Source organism: Clarias gariepinus, chromosome 2 (assembly GCF_024256425.1).
Source record: "Clarias gariepinus isolate MV-2021 ecotype Netherlands chromosome 2, CGAR_prim_01v2, whole genome shotgun sequence".
NCBI classification, from domain to species: Eukaryota; Metazoa; Chordata; class Actinopteri; order Siluriformes; family Clariidae; genus Clarias; species Clarias gariepinus.
Window position 1 is genome coordinate 41,928,561 of NC_071101.1, and position 18,928 is coordinate 41,947,488.

General features: G+C 36.7%; 1 long non-coding RNA gene across 1 annotated transcript in view; it reads right to left on the minus strand.

The window, feature by feature from the left end:
* Nucleotides 1–5,968: 5,968 nt before the first annotated feature.
* Nucleotides 5,969–18,928, minus strand: part of LOC128544065 (uncharacterized) — a 35,229-nt gene continuing 22,269 nt past the window's right edge. The window contains exons 2-3 of the long non-coding RNA XR_008365763.1: nt 6,991–7,106; nt 5,969–6,215 (exon numbers count right to left, since the gene is read on the minus strand). This is a non-coding gene — a long non-coding RNA (uncharacterized LOC128544065). The remainder of the gene's footprint in view (nt 6,216–6,990; nt 7,107–18,928) is intronic.

An 18,928-nucleotide genomic window follows, 5' to 3' on the forward strand; every position in this document is an offset into this window, starting at 1 on the left:
GGCCTCGGGTAGGCAATGAAAGCAAGCAGATGGAGAGGTTGTAAACATGCAGAATCAGGTAGCGTGCAGCAAGACGAAGACAGAAATATAACCAGGTATTTTTGGGCTTGGTTACATCCTCCATTCCTATAAAACCCAGCGCAAGAGTCCTAAGCTTGCATGACAAACAGGTTTATTGGTTAATTTTTTTCTCACTCAATGAGGCTAAGCAGTCTGAGGAGATGTTACAGGGTATCAAAAGATGACTAAATGTTTAATTTGCACCTCACCTGCTTGTGACCCTGTAAGGAATGACTGGGAAAAAATGATTAAGGAAAACTGGTGCCATTTTAAAGAACTGTAATTAATTTGCTCCTGGTGACTGGGACAGGGATGGAATGTGACATACTGTAGGGTCATCAGCTGGGAGATGTGGGATGAGTCAAATATTTCAGCATTTCATATATCAGTGTATGCATTCACTAAATTAGTAGATGGTAGCATAGCAAATCAGAAACTAGCTATATGGTTAGAAAAATACAATTAGAAAAGAAAGATTTGTTTAGGTTTGTAATTTTTTATTTGATTTGTATACCATACAGTCACATTACTTGCTCCTCCTACATTTTATTAGCTAGGAGTTTTGCATAACTGTATCAAATTGCATTCATACCCCTGGGATAACATCATACATATTAATCAGCTACACAACATTATGGGAAATCATATGCAATGTTTAATGCATGCATAATAAAACATTATCAGAATAAGCAATAGGCCCCAATTGACTACAAATACAGAATCCCACTTTTTTTCACAGGGTGGATTTAATTTGGTTGAAAGACATAAACTTTTCAGAAAGAAGCCACCATAATTCATGTTACAATGCATTTACAAGGTTCACTCATTAATTTCTTCATTTATACATCCATTAATCTTTGAGTTGGCGTCAAAAAGGTTCGTTTTGCAACACAGCAACAAATAGCAGTAGCAGGCTGCATGCACACAGGAAGCACCAACCTTCATAAGTCAGTGCGCCAAAAGACATCATCCTGTGTACATTGTGAGCTGTAGAACTAGTTCTATTCTGACCACATGATGCAAGCTAGAACAAAGAGCAAACATGAAACTCTGTATCAAACTGGGCACATCTGCCACAGAGATGTTTGATGTGATTTGTTAAGTTTACGGCGATGCTGCAATGAATGGCATGCACACTTCAAGAGCGGAAGAACATCAGTGGAAGAACTTCGATGAGCTCAACCTGCGAAAATGTTGAAACTATTCAGAATCTTGTGCTTGATGATCATCAGAGAACAATCCACAACATTGCTGCCAACATTGGTGTGTTAGACGGAACAGTCCAGGCAATCCTCGCGTGTGATGTGAACATGTGCCTCGTCCCCAAGCTACAGACCCAGAAGCGGAGGGAACATCGCATCAAACCCTGCCAAGAACTCTGTCAGCGTGCCGTGGATGACACGTTCTTCATGTCGAGGATCATTACCGGTGACGAAACTTGTGTATTGGTATGACCCTGAGACAAAGCATCAGGCTTCACAGTGGAAGAGCCCATTATCTCCATGACCGACAAAATGCGAGGCAGGTCCAAGTGCATGATCGCTGTCTTTTTTCCACATTTGATCTGTTGTGCATCAAGAATTCGTACCCAGGGGCCAGACCATTTATGGAAAATTTTACCACCAGGATTTAAGGAAACCGAGCTAATTCCTTTGATTAAAACTTAACTTCTTGAGCAGTCACATCTCTCGATTCTATTGTTTCTAATAAAATAGTACTAACATGGGATTAATATTTTAAAGAAAAAGTCTACTTTAGGTTTAAATCTCAGAACACATAGTACCATAGTTTTGTAAGCCCTAATCTATAACTACACACATGGATGTTCACGTTAGCTGAGAATTAGTTATGCTTGAAAAAATTTAATGAAAAATGGCTTAAATAATGAAAGCAGGTATTTTTTAAATATATTTTTTATATTTATTTTATTAACGCTATCGAATGAGCATAATTACTCTGCAAAGCAATATCACCATGGAGTCTCATGGGTTGTAATTGGAATCTTTTTTTTTTCCTTGAAATATCCAATTATTCATCTTCTGGTTCTGGCCTTCTCTTTATCACCATGTGGATTAGGTAAAGCCAACATCTGCAATAATTACATTTTCACAAACCCTCTGTGTGAGCGGCAGATGAGTGGTTGGAATCATATACGAGTTATTGTTCTATTGTTACTTGACCTCAGATTGCTAGCCTTTAACATGTAAGGTATTTGTTTTTTTTTGGAAGTGATCAGATGCTTAGCTTCATACCAATAATACTGACTTACTAATGAAAATAGCAGTGACATTTCACTAAGGACCCAGTTCTTTATTCTTAAATACAGAATCAACTCATAGCCATTATATGCTTTACATTCACTTTGTATGCAGAGATTACTACTAGTAAAAGAACATATGCTTCAAGTGTGATACTTTAATATTTTGATATCTAATCAACATTCTAAATCACATCCTATTCACATATCTATCACTTAGCATTAGAAAACAATAATAAGCACTTTTTACCCCCAGAGGGTGGGTACATTTATTTATTGTCAAAGCAAAGTGAATAAATAAAGCAAACAATCGATATCTCCATGTCGTCCTGGGAAAACCAATCAGATATCAGTATAGATAAATTCTTTTTTTTTTTTTTAAATGACCAAACATTAGGTTTAACAAAAAAAAAATTGCCTACATAAAAATATATACTGCACTTTATTTTTTTTTAAGAACACCATAGTTTACCCACAAACACAGGACATTATTCTAAATATTCTTCTTCTTCTTCTTCTTCTTCTTCTTCTTATTATTATTATTATTATTATTATTATTATTATCATCATCATCATCATCAATTAGAACAAACCCCATTTAGAAACACAACACAAATGACCATTTGATCGATGGGCTTTTGGATATGTCAGGTAGAACTTAAGGTATCATTTAAAAAAAAAAAAAAAAAAAAAAATTAAAGAGGTTTAGAATTTTACAGTACCTTTACCTAAACATGGAAATTATGTCGCAAATTCTTTTAAGTTGTGGAAACCATAAAAACATGCGGCCATGTGTATCTGTGACATTTTGTGCCAATGTGACCCATTTGTTTAATATTATTATTATTATTATTATTATTATTATTATTATTATTATTTATTTTTGCTCAGTCATGTTTGTATAGTTTTAAAATAAAATGTATATGTATACAGTATGGTAACATGTCATTTTATTTTTTGAATTATCTAGGCGATGTGATAAAATTAATTTTATTTCATTCCTCATGGGTTTCTCAAGGGTTTCTCACATATGGTTAAAATCCTAAAATCTGTCTCATTTTAATAAAGTGAACCGTATAAAACACGGACACACTAGGCATGTTCACATGGGTCCTAATATTCTACTAATAACGGGAATAATTATCAGAACAAATTATTACAATATTAAAACAATCAGCAAAAAAAAAAAAAAAACATTATATAAACAACTAAATTGGAACAATTGATTATAAATAAACAATCCAAATGAGTAAACAGACTTCTGGTTGAAAAATATGGGAGGCAATATAAGAACTTGAACGCTGAATGAACTGGAATAAATACTCAAAAGTAAATGAAGGTTAACAAAAAACAGGTGGCTTTAATAGGCAGGTGAGTGAGCGGAAGAGCAAGATAATGTCCGGACTGGATTGGGTTGTGGATTCCTGGATTCATATCAGACAAACGTCTAAATATATATTTTTACATCTCTCACTATGTATCCGCCAGCACCAGTATCTCATTTCCTCACTAGTTACTGCATGAGCGTTTTGTATTCATTTGTATGTAATTTGGATGGCCTCTAGCCCTAGCTCTATAAGCACACACCGCTAATAATTCATAAATTATATAAAAGAAAAACTTAGCATTTTATTTTTTCAAGTTTTCTATTCCGAAGTATAACGAGTACAAAAAGGTTAATGAATTCCCAAATGATGTTGTTTTTCCCCCTTTTTGTTTTCCAACAGCCTGTTTTGGGGAACTGTGAGAAATTTAGTGCTGCACAGAGGGACACTTTGTTTTTCTGCTGTAAATATTCACTGAGAAGAGACTTAAGTGCGGCTTGAAGTGAAGAGCAGAGTTAAAGCCTAAAGAATGTGAGGATGAGAGTTAGGAGGGGGGTTTAATATGTGGAAAAAAGGAAAAAGAAGGCAGAATTTCACAGTTCTTTAATATGTGAAGACTGCATGGGCTCGTAAAACCATCACAGCATTTTCAGTATGGCTTCAAATTTGGTAATTGTTTAGAAACATTGTTTAAATCATGTTTATTTATTTTATTATTATTATTATTAGTGCTCAGTTTAGATTAGACACTGACACTGCACTGTCTGTTGTTGTTGTTGTTGTTTTTAGTTTTATACAAGAAGTGTTTAATTAATCATTCTATTTGTTGGATTTGTCATTGCATTTGTTGTTTTGTTTGTGGCATCCATTGTCCTCCCCCCGGCGGTAGGGTGTTCTGTGTTTTGTTTAAAATTTTATTAATTAATCAACCTATTTATTATTCACTTATTTGCACTTTAATGTTTTGTCTGTGACATTTTTGTTAGTGTTTATTCTGTTGTCTTTGTTGTTTTTTGCTTGCTGCTACTTTGTTCTGCTGCTTTATTTATTGTTTATGTTCTGTTTGGTTTGTTGTTATGTTGGTTAAGTTGTGGCATTTGTTTTATTTTTTGTTTGTTTGTTTTTTTATCTCTCGTCATTGTTGTTCTGTTAATGGCTATTGTTCTGTTTCTTGTGTTTATTGTTAATAATGCTGGTTATTCTTTGTTTATCTTTATTCTTTTTTTATTATTTTTTTTTTTTACAGTTCTCATGTAGTTCTGTGCTGTTTTGTGTCACACCATGGTCCTGAGGGAAGATTTTTTTTTTCATATACTGTTTCAGATGTATGAAGTTAAAATAACAACAAAAGCTGCTTGAATTACTTAACATGTCCTGTTTGTTGTTCAATCTGTTGTCTGTGTTTTTTGTTTGTAACTATTGTTGTTCTATATCTTTTTGTGCTTATTGTTTATAGTGTTTATGTGCCTGTTTGTTGTCTTTGCTCTTCTCTTTTTTGTGTTTGTTTTACTGCCTAGTGCATTTCTTTTTGTTGTTTTGTTTGTTGCATGTGTTGTTTGTAGTATCTGTTATTTTAGTGATATTTATCTTCAGCTTGTGGTTAGTATTGTGCTTTGTGCTGTTTTCTTCGTTGTACTGTTTATTGTACTTTTATTTTTGTTTGTTGGTTTTGTCTGTCCTTTTTGTGGTGTAAATGACTAGTCGTTAATTATTACTATTTATTTTATTTAGAGGTTCAGTTTATTGTTCTGCTTGTGATGTGAATTGTTCTGTTTACTGTGTTGTTTAATTTCATTTATTTATTGTTGTTTTTTTTTATTTAATTTCCTTGTTTGTTTTAGAGTTTTTTATTCTTACCAAAATGTATATATTTTTTTTGTCTGTTTGATTTGAAACTAAAGTGTTCCAAGATTTTTGGCTAACCATAACATACTGTACCACACATTGCAGTACATTAAAAAAAAAAAAAAAAACTGTGTACTAGAATTCTTCCTTTTTTATTGACTAGACATAGATATAAAATACCACATTTAAATTTTAAATAGGGAATTTTTTATTAACTTTAACTCTGGTATGGAATTTTATTGTATACATGCCACATATCACATTCATTAAAGATATAATGAACATTAATTTATTTTTACTCTTAGTTGATGCATAGTGAGATCCTATAAATGCGTCTCAGGGCGTTTTATGAACGCTTGGTGGCGGTTTGCTATTGAAAAATGAACAAGTTAAGACTTTTTATGGGAAATACCCTGCGCTGCTACAGTATGTAGCAACAGAAAGTTAAACTTGTCACATCAAGTCACATGGACATATGAGAGCAGACGTGTTTATTAAACCTCATTTGTCAAAATGTGTTTATAATCTCAGCCAACTATTGTCTTATCATCCAAAAGTCACATTTTCCAGCACTTTTTTTGTGTTGGAATAGTGGAAATATCAAACCTGATTGAATCTGAGTTGAGTAAAGCGTAGCAGATCGACGCTGACTCCGGGCCAAGAACAACACAGCATTGTCTTCCGATTTTGTCGGACTCGTTGAGCCAAAACGCTGATGCTGATTAGTGCTGGAAAACAAATGCCAGTTCTTATTGTGTACATGGTTTAATTGCAGCACCTGGAAATCATTAGCTCATAAAGACAAGTAGGGAGTACTGTTACTCTGTTTGCTTTTGACGTGGATGATGTGTACTGTATTAGCGGAAAGATGGTCTCAGTTAACTTTTCTCCGCTACAGCATAGGAAAGTGTCTGTGAAATAGTTGACATTATTTACATTCTTGTGCATAGCGTAACAAATCAGACCTATATACCGTTTAGTTAATAGGCACATAAGAGTGTGCACACACGTACTGGATGCTGCTGACTTTATGGGAAGGTAGAGCAGCTTCCAGGCAAACAAAGTAGACACCAGATGTCTTCAACCTGACTAGGTTACTAGTGCACAGTCACAGAGTTTACGAGTTGTGTAAGTTGAGAATTTAAGTATACATTACACATTATGGCTTATCTTGAACATCAATAATAATCAAATCAGCTAACAAACACTTTCAAAAGGTTTTAAAAATCTTTCATGTTTCCAGTTTTGTCCAAGTGGTTTTACATTCCTGTTTACTCAGTCCTGCAGTCCACATCCTAAAAATTCTTACAACATAAACCGTGTTGCTGATAAATAAATTTTGCATTGGATGTCCCCTGCCATCTTTTCCCCCATCCTTCAATTGCTTTGTTTTGGAATAAAGTAGGAAGGTCCTGTTAAATATTTTATTATTTACAATCCTATCAGGTGCTTTTATATACCGGCAACAGTATTTGAAAATGAATTATTCAGTGCCTAAGGTACCTGTAGATTCGTTAAGGTACAGTGAGGGCCTCAGAGGGTGCCATTTCTTCTCGATGGATTGTTCTGCTGCATGTGGAACTGTTTTACTCTGATGTACAGGATGTTCTCAAGAATCCCTGCAAAAGCAAATGCAAAATGATCAGACTAAATTATGCGTTAAGCAAAAAATAAATATTAGACACTCACTTTACATTAAATAAGCAGGTATCTTACATATGCATTCTTGCGAGTTAGATCATTAGACTCATCACCTCAATAAGAGTCGATTTCTTCATCACCCAAATGACGCTATTTTTTTTTTCAACATTTATCAAATTCTTTTTATTCTTCTTTAATTAACCATGTCTGAAATTAAATTCATGACGTCTTTAACAACAATGACATTTCTTAAAATAGTTTTTAATAACTGTAAAATCACTGCATGATTATCACTGCTCTGCTATGAAAAAGATCTAATTCTGTTTATCTCCATAACCGATCGCCTCGCCTCGCAGATACAAAGTCTCGCCTTCATGCTACCTCATTCACACTGACCCAAACAGATGCTCATGAATAAAATTAATAATAACCAAATGAATAATATTCATATAGCACAGGTAATACAATAAACTGAAACTAAAAAAAATATTTACAAAAAATGGCAATAAACAAATTGCCATTTTTTTATTGCCACAAATAAAAAAAATTTAAAAATTATGTAAATTAATAATAATAATAATAATAATAATAATAATAATAATAATAATAATAATAATTGAACATAAAATAAATTAAAAGTTAGGGTAAAATAGTAATAGAAATTTAGCACAGAAAAAAAAGAAAAAAAAAAGAAAAATTAAGTAAAGATCATTAATTAAATAAGATTTAAAATCTAAAGCTATTGTGAAAAAAACTAATATTATAAAATATTTAAAACAAACATGCAATATACCAATAAATATTTTATTTTCACTGAAGCAATAAAAAATAAATAAATTACACTGCAAGAAAAATAATGAAACAAATTTTATTTAAATGGTTCATGCTGTCTGTGTGAGTCACCTCTCCACCACATTCATCTTAAAGTGCTGACTCAAAGAACTGACTCACTGGTGAACGACACACACACACACACACACACACACACGTCAATCTACAGCTCAGACCTGAGATTTCACCCTGGATCCTAAAAGCTGCTTTGATGTCATCCGGCTTTTAGGTTTTAAGGTTAAAAACATATTTGTCAGACGTGTTGTCATGCAGACGGTGCCAGGTTCACGTATACATAACACCATAACTGTCACTTCAGTCACCAGCTCTCAGTGTGACGTTTGGGCATGAATTCAGTGTGAGACTAACTTATGTACTATATTTTGTGTTTGAGTTCAAAGCAAACGAATCTCTAAACGAGGCCCGAGCTGGTGGTATCACTTTCAAACACAACCTTTCCTGGTGTGTTTCACAATTTTCACATTATCCTTGCTGTTTTTATCCCCTCCTTTGTCCAGTGTTGGTATGTCAAGATTTATGAGCAAGCCTTAGACAAATAGAGTTTATTTTCCCAATATATTGTTAACATCAGTCAATATAAAGGTCATGAAAGTTAAAGTCCTGTTCTTAAGCTTAACTGTTTATTCAGAAATTTCCCATTCAGGTTTTTTGTTTGTTTGGAAATTTGATCAGATATTAGATATCAGATACCACATTATTTAGACAATTTACTCCACATTACCAACACATACAGTGATAATACTAAAGTTTATAAAATGCACTTTATTGGCATGCTTTATTTAGTTTATTTACTCCCACAAGCCAAGCAAGAGAAAAATAATTAAATGTTGAGAACTGAAAATCGGTTAGTCATGACCTTAGTGTCAACGCTCACACATATATTAGTAAAATCTAATTTTAAATTTCATTCATTTATTAATTCATCTTTTATACCACTTTAAACTGTGTACAGGGTCGGAGGGGGCCTGAGGCCTATACCAGGAGACTTTGGGCATGAAGGCTGTTACACCCTGGAAAAAAACGGAGTACCCGAAGGAAACACACCAAATATGGGTAGAACATGCAAACTCCATGCACGCAGATCCGAGGAGTCGGTATCCAACGCTCGACCCTGAAGGTGCAGTGCGACAGTACGAACTACTGTGCCACCATGCCACCTGCTTTTGAAATACTAAGTGCAATATTAAATATTTAAACAGGACCTTATCAATTAGTATTAGTATGTTACAACAAGTTTACAAATTAATTTTTGCCACTTTCATCTACCATTTTAAGCAAATGTTTTATGCCATCTTTGTTCCACAGATTGTATAGGTTTTTGAATACTTCTGTCAAACTTCGACAGTTCTAACCATTAAGCCACCATTACATATACATATACAGTATACATCTCCAGTTTCATCCTCTGTATTATGCCTATGTATTTGATCATCGTTGTCCCCCATAGTATAAAAATGTTTGATGACCCAAGTATGTTTCCAGGCATATACATATATGTATGCATTTGCAACTTTGTTATTCCTATTTATGACCATGACCTTCATCAAACTCTTTTCCCCTTTGAACACGTTGCCATCTCTTGGCACTTCGAGCCGTCACTGATCACTTGCTCACCTGCCAACCCGAAAGCCATTACCTCTTTTTACCAAGAGGACACAGAAATGTAACCAATGACGCTCTGAATGCATGCAGACAGCTTGGCGCTGTTCCCCTAACACCTGTGCACCTCCTGCCACCTCCGTTTCCCTTCTGTGCCACCCCTGGATGTGACCCCTGATGCCGTGGAACCCCTTACCCCCTCCCCCTCGCCCCCCACCCCCACATTGGATCTCATCATTATCGCACGCAGTGGACATCGGCTCAGAGGGCAGGTGGACACCTGGAGCAGATGCTGCACAATTCTGGCGGCAGGTGATGGAGAGGATACGAGGGAGTTTTGGTATGACAGCAAAATATAACGTGCAAAAATATAATAATAGCTGAATGATTGCATTTTGTATATATATATATATATATATTTTTTTTTTTTTCATTGTACTGCTCTTTCAAATGATACTGGTATTATTATGATGAGAAATGTCAGGCAAATGGGTTAAAAAGGTTTTGCATCCTAACATTTATAACGACTGTGTATTTCATCAGCATTTTCGGAAACACTGATAAACATTATGCAGCATGCTCATGGGAGTTTTATTACCTGAACCTGAGGGCATGGAAGTTTTATTACACACATCTTATGGCAGGAATGAAAAGGAAGAACAGGTGGCATAAATTGTGATATTTTTTATTATCCACAAGCATAAGCAATAAACAGTCTTAATATATAGTATTATTATTATTATTATTGTTATTATTATTATTATCATTTGTTTCTACTGTGTTTCCAAGGGCAGACAAATAATACAAATAATCTAATTAGATCACTAACTAACACCCATTAAATAGTAACATAAACGGTATATATCTCAGATTATAGCGGATTAGCATTAAGTAGCTAGCATTAAAGTATACTGTACCTAGCTAACTTAGCTGTCTAGTTTGAATAATTATAATTTCATTTATTCATTTATTTTTCTTTTTTTTCTGTTGAATTGCTTTACAGGTTATCTTTCTCTAATCAGAGTGATCACGGATTAGTTAAACACCTCTTAACCTGAGGTAAAAATTTGATACAAGACCGGTAGCTACATTGCTGACTGACATTCTGTGCACAGAAACAATTTGCTAAACATATATTAATTATTTTGAGAGGCAAATAGTGTGGTATTACATAGGGTCTTATGAAGGTAACTCTTCTATTTTAAACATTACAAAACAGTATTTTCAAGGTTTTTGGCTAACATGCGAAATATTGAGTAATTTGCTAGCATACACTAGAGTTAGCAAACATACAAAATGTGGTTAACTACAGTAGCTATCCAGCTAAAGGGAAATTATACATTTAACATGACCTCTTTAGTTATTAATAGGCTTAATTTTATTAAAGCGTTAAAAAAAAGAGACTTTTAACTTTAGTTGTTTCGAAAGGGACTCAGAAGTAATGCTGTAAATTCTACTTCTACTTCTGTACCGCTAAGCAATAAAAGTGCCACAATACTGTAGAAATATGACACGGACACTGGGTCAGGCCACAGCACAAAGTGGGATTGAATCTGTTTTGAATTTTTTGTTGATATATTCGGGTAATGAAGGCCAAAAAGCTTTCATACTGTACAAGACTAAAAGCAGAACAGACTTTTGTCCTTTTATAGAAAGATTTAATGTCAGGATTTACTTGTGAAAGTTAAGTATATTTACGTATGTAGCCCAACTTGGCCCTGTTTTAACAAGAAAAAATGACATTTTCATTTTTAAATAGTTTTTAAAAAATGAAATTTTAAATAGTTAATCTCTGATGCAACCAAATATATTTTTCTAACGCATGAAAATTTGTTATAAAGGTATAATAAGTATACAAGATGTTTGAAGACTCGAGATATGTTCATGTTCCACAACATAAAATGTACTATACGTACATATAAATGGATAAACACAGTAAACATATAGAATGTGCAATAGTTGCAGTGTCCCAAGTGTTTTGCTGGGACCCCTGAGTGTTGAGGCTCTAGATTGCCAATCAGAGGGTCGGGGGTTCAAGTCCTGACACTGTCGATGCACCACTGTTGGGTCCTTAAGCAGGGCCCTTAACCCCTTAGTTTTGCTAGTAAGTTGAATTGATCTTCTGACCCCTAATTTAACCTGTGTACTGGCACTTAAGTTTTGTTTCTTTGAAGTTCTTTTACACACATAAAAAAAAATCTGTTTCCAGACAAAATACTAATTCAACATTCCAAATGATCATAAGTCTGTGCTGTCCACTCTTCTAAACAAAGCATCTTTGTCGTAGCAGCATCCATGGTGGTTTCTGGTTTCTTGCCAGCAGTTAAGCATTACTCTTAATCTTGGAGGCATTTTGCCTGAGATCCGTGTCATGTTCCAGAGCTGTAAACTCTCCAAGCTGCGTGTCCGTGTCCTGACCCGTAGGCGTCTTACAGTGGTGCCGGTTGTTCCATCAGAGCTTAAGAAATGGTAGGTTATGAAAAATTGTTGACGAGTGATTTCATTGGATGTTGCCCAAGAATTTATTGAATTAAAAGGTCTCCATTTGCTGAAAGATGGCAGTTTGGGCAAGTTGGGTTTTCTAAAAAAGCCGTTCGCTCTGGCCAGCTTTTAAACAGGTCCAGTTACAGTATATTTTATAAATGGACACAGTGGAACACTCAGCCTGACTGCTCTTTGCTAGTCTGATAGATTAAATTAAGACGGAAGGAAGAGGATCATGAAAGCTTAAACAGTGAACATACTTCATATTTCATTGTGATATCCAGTAATGCCAGTAGGATCAGTGTTTTTATGACAGCTTACAAAAAATGAAGACAAATAAATCAACATGGTGTGACCGGACCATAGAAACAATTCTGGGCTTGGGACAGTGATTATTAGTGGCCAAGGGCATTTGCGCCTACTGTACATGGAAGCACCTTGTTTCTGGCTTCGACAGAAGCACAACCTGCTGAATCGGCTGAATGAGCTTTTGCAAAGTCATGGAAATATGAAGGGTTGATGGTTTAATCATTGTCACGCTAATCAAATGTGTTGTCACGGTGTGATAAAATTTCACCTGATATTCTTGGACTGCCTCGCTTTTCTATCTGGCTGCAGGGGGGAATGAATTGGAGCAGCCGAGTCCGTTGGGGGAACGAGTAACGGAACACTGCTCAGCTCTCCTTCCCAGCATGCAACACCCAGACGCTGTATCCGCACCGTACCTGATACAATCAAACCAGTCATTTCCACCATGTAATTGACGAAAGGCAATGCTTTCGGGACAACATGCAACAGCTAAAATATGCAATAAGAAGAAATCAGGCCTCAGTGTCCCCTAACGATCCTCATTATATATGCTGTAGAATGACAACACTTTTGGAAACTGTCTTTGGATCCAGGACTATAAAAGTCTTGCATCAGAAGGCACTAATCCAATTGCTCATTCATACACATCCACACAGTAATTTCATAACTCAAACACATCGGTAATGGAATAAACCCACCTGCTGTAAACCACAATCATCAACTTCCCATCATAAATAAGACATGATTGGAAATTAAACCTTTCCCTGTAGGCATTTGAAGGTTGATGTAAGTGATAAAACACGACAGGATGTGCTGTACAGGAAACTAATCAACAGCAGGGTGGTGTGATGCAGCCTGATGTTTGTACAATATACTTGATTGTATGAGTTCTTGTAAGAAGAAAGACATTCCTGATGCTCAAAAGACTCAGAGCAGACACAGCAGAGTTGGGATCATGGAGGTCAAACAGAGACATATTACTTCTACTCTGCGCTGACGCATCATTTATACTCTGGCATTTGGGAGCATTGGGCTGAATATGAAGAACCAGTGCTCCATCATAAAAGATTATCTGCAAAGCTTTAGAGAAACTACCACAGCGAAAAAGATAGAACTGGTTTGCATTACTATGGGAGGAACACATTAACCTAAATAAAGTCCCTACAAACATTTTTCTCAAGGGGTGCATGGTTCAGTGTTACAGTAGCTTCCTAAATGGGGTGTCCTTGTCACATTTCTGACCGGGTAACTTTTTTCTTGTAGAATGAAACTGTTTCCAAAAAAAGACCAAAAGGGCAAATGAAAGAATTTATAATAGTCAGTCTTTTTTTCTCCAGATTTGGGAGCACAGCCGAAGAGCTTTGGAGAGGTTTTCAAGATCCATTTTCTGTGTAGAATTCCTTGTGTGTGATCCATGTCCATTTGGGTTTCCTTTTGGTTTTCTGGTTTCTTTCCCCCATGCAAAAAATGTTCAGTAAAGTGATACTGTAAGGTTTGGAATTGTGGCTTCATTGTAAGCACTGTTACCTGACACCTCCAAGATTGGGGGTTCAAATCTTGTCTTTAGTCTGCATGCTTGTAGTTTGCATGTTCTCCCCAAGCTTGGTGGGTTTTCTCCAAGTACTCCAGTTTCTTCCCACAGTCCAAAGATATGTGGTGTAGGTTTCTGATTGTCATTTCTAAACTGCCTGTAGTAAATTTGTGGTGTGAGTGTGTGTATGCCAGAGGTTGAAGTCATCAGAAATGTAACTTCCCCTACAGCAAGTCAGAGGTCATTGCAGCCAACCATCGCTTAGAGATGTCAGCATGATGGATGGATGGATGGATGAATGGAAGGGAGTGGATAGTCTGTGATAAATTGCTACTGAAAATAAATGATGGTGTGAATTTGTAGTGTGCACTGACCAGCATCCTATCCAGTCTGTACTCCAGCCATAGATTCCAGAATAGACCCTGGACTGGCTGGAACCCTGACCAGGATAAACTGGCTACTGAAGATGAATAAATGTCACAATTCCATTCTTAGGAAAAATTGTGAAGGTTTTTATGAGGATTATGATTAGATGATGTTCATTTGACCAGAGTTTCGCCTGCCAAGTACACGCCTGCCAAGTAGACCTCCTTTTAGAAATAAGACACTGGGTAAAGGCCATCTGATTAGATGACTGTTTATTGAGGCAGAAAAATCAAATGTGAAACATATGAAGCAGAAAGAAAGAAGTCTACATTTTTTTCTCAGGTGCTTATTCTTTGTGGTAGCACTCTTTTATTTAGAAGTCTCTATTGATTTCTACGCTGTAACACCCTCGTTTAAAAAGCATTAAAACAAAATTGTGTTAAGCCTCCAGGTAGGATTAAAAAAAAACTACAATAACAACAAACCACCAAAAAAAATCCACCATCCTTCACTAGCTCCTATTCTAACAATGTCAGGGCTCACCCAAATCTGCTCACAAGACCATTTGCAAATAATTACCATCAGCAGATTTATTTCGCTCATCGCCCAGGTTTTTAATTAAATAACATACCAAAATTAATTAAGATTACATCCCCTAGCTGGGCTGAATCAAATGATTGCACCTCTCCCAGCGTGCATGTCCTGGAAGTGAATTCTCTAAAAAAGCAAGCATGGAGGTGGGGGTCATGTACTGTAGAAAGGGCTTGCTCTGTGGTGTGTGTGGTGTGGTGTGTGTGTGTGTGTGTGTGTGTGTGTGTGTGTTTGCTCTTTAATTCCTCATGAATAAATGAACTGAATCAGTTTTGCCTCTTAGTTGAAGCAATACTGAAAATAAGATCATTAGTAAATTTCTGAAATCACTCCAGATGAACATGAGATGTGCATAATGATAAAAAAATTTTTATACCTCTCAGATAAAGAATATTTTATACCTCACTCTTTGTTTCACTCCTTCTTCGAATTATACCGGTTCAGTGTCTATGTAAATGAGCCCCCCCACCCCCAAGCAATGGGGGAAAAGTCTAATTGGCTTAGCTAATAGAAAAATTTACAAAAGACAAAATATCCAAATGTCCAAAAATGACTAATAAGAGAATTTTGCATATTAGGAGGCCGTAAAATCCAGAGCCCATAAGAGTTCTTTGGTTACCTTTTTGGGGAACCCAAACCCAAGGTTCTATACTATAATGCTGTTGGGTTCTTACACCTGATCGGTCAATAGGTGTTGATTAATTTTCTTAAACAGCAGCTGTAAAAAAGGCAAAATTAGCTTTAGATGTCGGAGAGATAGCCTCACACTTGCCTCAAGAATCCTCTGAGTTCATGATCAATTCAATGACTGCAAGATGCTCAGGTCCTGTGGCTGTAAAAGCAGCCCAAATCGTCACCATTCTTCTAATTTTGCTGTCAAGGGCTTAATTAAGGGCTGATGATTAGCAGCACCTGGCTGCAACTTATTCTCTTAAATCCTGTAGAAGGAAGTTATTTCTTAATATTACTCCCTTTTTTTGGGGGGGGGGTTCATTTTTGTTAAATCAATAATGGCACGATGAAAAAAAAGTTATATGTTGTTGTATATCATAGGTTGTATTTGCCTGATACTGAGACCTGCTACAAAAAAAAAAAAAAAAAACTTAGAACTAAAAGTGTGGTACTAACTTTGAAAATGACTGTATAAAAGTTCTCCTGATCAGGATAATAGTGGATCGAATAGCAGGCCATCAGCTGTACTGTCATTTCTATTTAAAAAAAAAAAAAAAGCATAATAATCATGACGCCAGATTCTCCTCATCAGCCTGAGCCGGACCCATGATGAAGCGCTGTCTGATTACTGGCGCACGGCCTGCTTCCCACCAGCGCCGTGTGTGGGAAAGTGTTTGAGTCTCCAAGGGAGGCAGAATGATTGAGAAAGATGGGAGCGATGTGGCGATGAAGAGTGTCCTACAGCACACTCAAGTCAAATATCAGAGCGAAGGATCTACTTGAACAGAAATAACCACATCCTTGCGTGATCCAAGAGTCGTACCATGTCGAGGATGAAGAAATAAAGTGCTGTGATTTTTTTTCCGGGACTGCAGCTTTTTTTCTTTTCTCTCTCTCTCTCTCTCTCTCTCTCTCTGAGATTGATGTACACACTCTGTAATCGAAACAGCTGCTGAAAGATTACGGGCAAATCTAAGTAGGAGTGTGTATGTGTACTGTATGTCTAGTAATCATGCAGCATATGTTCTCCAGTCCTAAGGAGTCAGATAAAATACCGTATACAATGCAGGTAATAGTATTAATAAATAATGTAGGGATGTGCAAATGTAATTGCATTAGAAACAAAAAGAAATAATAACTCAATCCAAAGAAGGAAATGTGTAAGCATTCTGCAGAAAGTGCTAGAAAAAGAAATATAAGAGTATGAGAAAGAGAGAGAGGGAGAAAGAGAGCGAGAGAATGTGTGTGTTGAGATATATTGGCAGCTCTTGTGCTCTGTACCCGGCCTGTCTGTTAGTTCCGGCTGGCTGATCTCACTTCATCTCTCATCACTGTGATATCCGCGTGGAGAACGGGCCGCTCTCCTGACCACTGCCACCATGTCGACTCGCACAGAAAATGTTTCCTGATTCCTGATCCCAGCGACGCCGCATGAATATGCATTCATCTGCAAACACTTCTCCTCCTGCAGACTTGTCATCTTATCATGCACTCTGAGCCCCGCGTCGACCGCTTCCAACATTTCTGAAGTGTCTGAGTGAAGTCAACAATCTGTTTTAAACAATTCCTGTGTGAAAAGTGAAACAATACAATACAAACTTTGTATATTTGGTTCCATTTTCTTATGAGCATGAATAGAGATTATGTCCTCTCTGGTCTCAGAGAGCAATGTGGAAAAAAAACATGCTTAAAATAGAGAGTTCTGGCAATTCTTATTCTGATGGAGATAGATAAATGGACACTGTATCGACCCCGAAGGAAATGGAAAATCCAAACATCCAAAAGCAACGGTGACAGTACACAAAGGCAGGTTTGTTGTCATGATTGCACACTATAGAACTTATATACATTATAGTCATTGGTGTATAGTCACAACATAGGGTCAGAGATAACCAAAGTTACAGTACTAGTATATTCCTAGACCAATATATACAGTATAGGCCGCATGGTGACATGGTGGTTAGCACTGTAGCCTAACACCTCCAAGGTCGAGGGTTCGATTCCCACTTTGGGTCTGTGTGCGTGGAGTTTGCACTGTGGGTTTCCTCCAGGTCCTTCGGTTTCCTACCACAATCCAAACACATGCAGATTAGTTTAACTGGCATGCTGAAATTGCCCATAACTGTGCCTTGTGATAGACTGGGACCTTGTCCAGGATATACCATGCCTCGTGCCCAAAGTCTCCTGGGATAGACGCCTATCATTTTCTAAGCCACAAGTAAGAAAGATGAAAGAGTACCATGATGTTTGTAGAAGAACCTACAGTAAGCCTAGATCTCCCAGTCCACATTCCCATGTCTCTGTAGAGAAGAGTTAAAAAGCTGAATGGCTCTGGGGATAAAGGATTTAGTCGGTTTTTACAACTGTGGTGATCAGAAAAGCATCTGAAATGAAGAACATGATTTATTTTTATGCTGATGGACTCATGGACTCAACCTGTCTGTGCGCTGTTCAGGATGATCTGTCCCTTTAATAGCAGTTCTTTACATCTTCACCATTGTTAGAGCACTATAGCTGAGCACATGCATCACTTCAAAATTTTATTGCTCAGTCATGTCGCAATATTTCATGCTGAAGCTCAGACCTGACAGCTAGAACCTACCATGTACACTGTGAAGACATACATACATACACCAATCAGCCATTAAAACCACTTAATGTAGGCTTTAGATTCCCCTTGTGCCACCAGTGTAACCCTGGCCCGTCACGGCTTGAATCTAAAGTGCCTCGGTTGTAGTGTCTATCATCAGAATGTTGGCAGCAGATCTTTTGGATGCTGTGGAGGGGACCACCATTGACCAGGTTGAGGTGCTTTGACCTGCACATTTCTTGGGTTTCCAATCGGATTGGGAAATGGGAAGTTTGGAAGCCGGCTTGCATGGTGGCCTGAGATGCATTGGGTGTTTGGGTGCCTTTCGTTTATGGCCAGTATTGACTTTTTTTCAGCCATTTGTGCTGCATTGGCTTTTCTAAGAGATCAGACCAGATGGGGTGGTCTTTGGTTTTGGCAGGCATACAGTAGGTGAGGCTTGGGCATCCATGATCCTGTCACCAATTTGCTGGTGTATAATTAGTCGTCAATGGGGTTCAGTTTACCTGTCAGTGGTGTCCATGTTTTTGCTGATCAGCAACAACATGGACACCATATGATTCAGCATCCTAGCAATATACTGTATGAATTAATTTGTATTTTCAGCTTGCGGTTTGAGGTCTATAATCAATGCTGAATGTTCACATCATTGTCAGTCCTATATTCAGTAACTCTGTTGACATGCACTATTGATTAAACAGTAATTTAGCCTGGAAGTCCACTCTGACACTCTGGACTACGATTTCTTCCAAACCGATGAGCTCATTGATCCACTCTTTTTCCTGTGTTTGCCCAAACGGTAGCCT